Source organism: Sorex araneus, chromosome 2, assembly GCF_027595985.1.
Source record: "Sorex araneus isolate mSorAra2 chromosome 2, mSorAra2.pri, whole genome shotgun sequence".
NCBI lineage: Eukaryota > Metazoa > Chordata > Mammalia > Eulipotyphla > Soricidae > Sorex > Sorex araneus.
In genome coordinates, this window is record NC_073303.1 from 314,601,238 (window position 1) to 314,605,023 (window position 3,786).

General features: G+C 41.1%; 1 pseudogene; it reads right to left on the reverse strand.

The window, feature by feature from the left end:
* Positions 1 to 1,490: 1,490 nt before the first annotated feature.
* LOC101545083 (sorting nexin-16-like) lies at positions 1,491 to 2,559 on the reverse strand (annotated as a pseudogene).
* Positions 2,560 to 3,786: the final 1,227 nt, after the last annotated feature.

Below are 3,786 nucleotides of genomic sequence, written 5' to 3' on the forward strand. Positions count from 1 at the left end.
AGGACCCTATCGCAGAGGGTCTGTGCCAGGTTTAACACCTGCACCAAGTCCTACGTCACCCGGTGGTTGGCTGACAGCACTCCACAGTGGATGAGCCACTGCTTGCACTATGGCTGTATGCCCAACAGTGCTGCAACTTGGCCGTGCTGGGGCAGGCAGCAATGCTGCAGCCGCTGCTGTGGTTTCTCCGTGCCCCACCAACACCATTCTGTCCGAATCTTGCAAAACAGCCGGCAGTGTCCATCAGGAGTCACGCATAGAGTTCCAGCAGGGTTATGCGTAGAGTTCCATGCCTGGCATGCTGAGTGGCATAATGTCTAAGGCGAGATACTCAGCCAGGTTCAGGAGAGTGCAAAAGGTTTGGGTGGCGGCAGTGCCAACTTGCCTCCAATCAAATATGGTGTGGTAATTCTGGAAAATAAGTAGGGAGTGTCTTATGATGTGTCGCATGGATGGGAAAGGGGCCACATGGCTTAGGAATACATTCACTCATACTTGAAGCTCGGCCCAAGCGTGTGGAAAGCAGCCTGGAGCATGGTGGCGGTTGTATTGTAGAGGAGTGAAAACAGCCTGGCACAGAGTTCGGTGGGATGGTTATGGGTCATTTTATATTCCCTTCTGGGGGAAGCAGCCGTGAGTTCTGGATGGTGGCTGATGAGATTATCTGGCACTGGCAGGAGGTGGCTTATGGGCGTGAACCCTGGGCTTCTGGAGACTGGGTGAAGCAGACAGATGATCTCTGCTCCCAGGTCCCCTTGAGCCCAGAGTCCAAGGTCACAAAGTTCTGCATTACCTGAGTTCCGTGGGACTTCACTCACTGTGATATACAGATCACTAGATGCAATTTACCTTTTGACTATTTTACCCTTACCACCTTAGTAAATTCTGTTCTGTAGTTTCAGTGCAAGGATTTGCTTTTTTTACTGGATCCCTTGCTTCACTATGCCACATATGCAAATAAAATAAAAATATATTTCTAATTCTTTTTTTCCAAATAAGCCATTTTTATTAAAAGATAATAAACAGGTTATTATTTTAAATTCAACTTTCAATCACCGATTTAAACAAAAGTGAAAACATCATGCCAAAGAGCAAAGAATCCACCAACCAGCAGTAACATGCAATTTTCACTTGAGTAACAGAACAGACTCAGATACACACACACAGCACTTGAACCATCACACTCACAGCCATGTTACTCGGGAGCAATCCACTGTCCAAAACACCACAATAACTTCTGCACAATATTCAAGAACGTGGAGCTTGATAACAGAATTCCTAACTAGAACTTTTTTAGTATATTAAGTACAACAGTTGGCTAAAGGATAATCTTAAGCAGCAGTGAATATATTTCTTATAAAAATAACTTAAACTGTATGCAAACTTTATACATGTGCATTCTTACTGTTTTCAGTAAATGTTTCATTCTGTTTTAAAATTTTAAATTTTTGCCGCTCTGGAATGGGAACAAAGACGAAATATTTGCCGCTCTATTCTAAAGCCGTTAAGACAGACATGTACAGAACTGCTTGTGACGCTTCAGTCTTCTTAGCATTATATGCCACTTCTGCGACTTCTATCTCTGATACAGAATTTTCAGGTTCACTAAAACTTAAGTGTGGCTTATTACCAACTCGAGGTTCTTCCTCCAAGGCCCCTCGATCCCCCTCAGGCGCAGTGCACTCCACCTTCCGGCCAGGCCCGTCTTCTGCCGCGTACATGTGCAGTGACCCTGCAGGATCTAATGAGAGTGATCTGAACCTGCTCTGGAGCGTGTCTAAGAAAAGCTGCTTCTCGCTGAGTAGTTTCTTCAGCGATTCCACTTCTTTTTGTTTTTCAAGGCGTTCCTTCTGTAAACGGTAGTTCGTCTCTTCTAAAGTTTCACAAAAGCCCTGCTTTCTTCCAGGCTGTCAAGTGGACCTGGTGGGTCATCCAGACAAAGGAACTCTCTCACTGCAAGGCAGTTAGCAATGTCCTTATTAGCTATTAAATTCTGAAGAAACGCTTGTAATCCTAATAGTCTATCTTCTAAAAAGTCGGCGTTGTAATTATCTTTAAACCACCATTTTGGTGGAAGCGCTAATCGAAAGCCTGGAAACATATCTTTTAATTTGTCATTAAGTCTAGAGAAGTCTGTATATCTCCTGAAAACTACCCAGCTTTCTTCAGGTGTTCTCCTTATGAGTATTTTAGAGACAGTAAATTTAGCTCTTTTTTCCATCACTTCGTAACCCAGTATCGTCGATGTTGAAGGTCTGATTTCCCAATTCACTGGTCGGGATTTTGTTCTTCGTTTTCTTTTGGTCTAGCAGAATACTCAATGGAAGAATTTGTACCTGTGAACTTAGTCCTAATGAGGGGACTGCTAGAGGCAGACGCTGTGGTATCCATTTGGTAAGGCACACTTGTCTGTCTAAAATTCGAGTCCTCCAGCTGGTCTTTGGAAGAAGCTGAGCTTGTTGAGATGCTCCCAAAAGAACTTCTTTGGTTTCTGTTGGCTGTAAAGCTGGACGCAGAGTTGCCTAGAGGCATGGGGACAGGGACATAGGGCATTGACATCTTCCTCCCGCTGTGCAGCAGCCCAGCACACTGGTGGCACGAACGCTCAGAGAAGAACTTGTATGCAATCCATTCTTTTCTTCATGGGACTTAATTATCTGCCCGGTCTCCAGCCTCTGCACCGGGAGGCTCCCCCGGAAACCTCGGTCCCCGACCCCAAAACGGGAACTCCCCTTCCCGACTAGCCCCAGCCCAGGAAGCCGGGGCCCAGTCCCCACGTGCTAGGAGGAGGAGCCAGGCCCCTATATTTATCATTCTTTTAATTTATTTTGCTTATCATGACCCAATAATTTCATTCCATGTTATGGCACAAAGAAACACTTTATCCTTTATTATAGTTAAATAATATTTCATTGTCCAGATATACAAATGTTTTTTGCTCCACCTATCCATCATAGTGTAAATTAGCTGTTTCATTAAATGATTTAAAAAGTAGTAAGTGAACATAAGTGTCCACGTGTTTAGTTTAATTAGTATTTTTTATATAGGAATAGATTACCATGAATGACATTAATGAATCACATTATAAATCTACATTTACTTTTTTGAAAAGTCTATGCACAGTTTTGAGTAGTGACTGGGCCAGTTTACACTCTAAACAAAGGAGAATAAGGGTTTTGCTTTTCTGCATTATCATGAACATTTGTCTCTACTACCTTTTTTGATATATTCTCATAAGTATAAACATATCTCATTGTCATTTTGATTTTTATTTCTCTGATTATAATCAATAAAACTTTTTATGTGATTGCTGTCTCTGTATTCTTCATTGACCTAACAATTTCTTCATGTTTTATATTGCATTGTCTTCTTGCTGATTTTGTGAGTTCCTTATTCCTCTTTAATAGTAGTTCTTTATTAGTGAAATTAAAATATGTTGTCAATAATTATGCAGCATGTATGAATATTTTCTCCCACTCAATAGTCTACCTTCATTTTAATTATAGTGTCCTTTTAGTGAGAGCGTTTAATTTGTCAATATAATCTCAGTTGTTTATTTTTCCTTTCATTACCTCTGCAATTTGAGTTGAATTGCTGAACACAGTATAGAGATCAGTATTACAATTCATTTGTCTGTTTTTTCTTCAATGTACACTGTGAATTTTAGTGCTAAAAATTTAACATTAAAAAAATTATTAGTGAATCACCATGAGGTACAGTTACAAACTTATGAACTTTTGTGTTTGCATTTTAGTTATACAGTGATTGTTTACCTATCTCTCCACC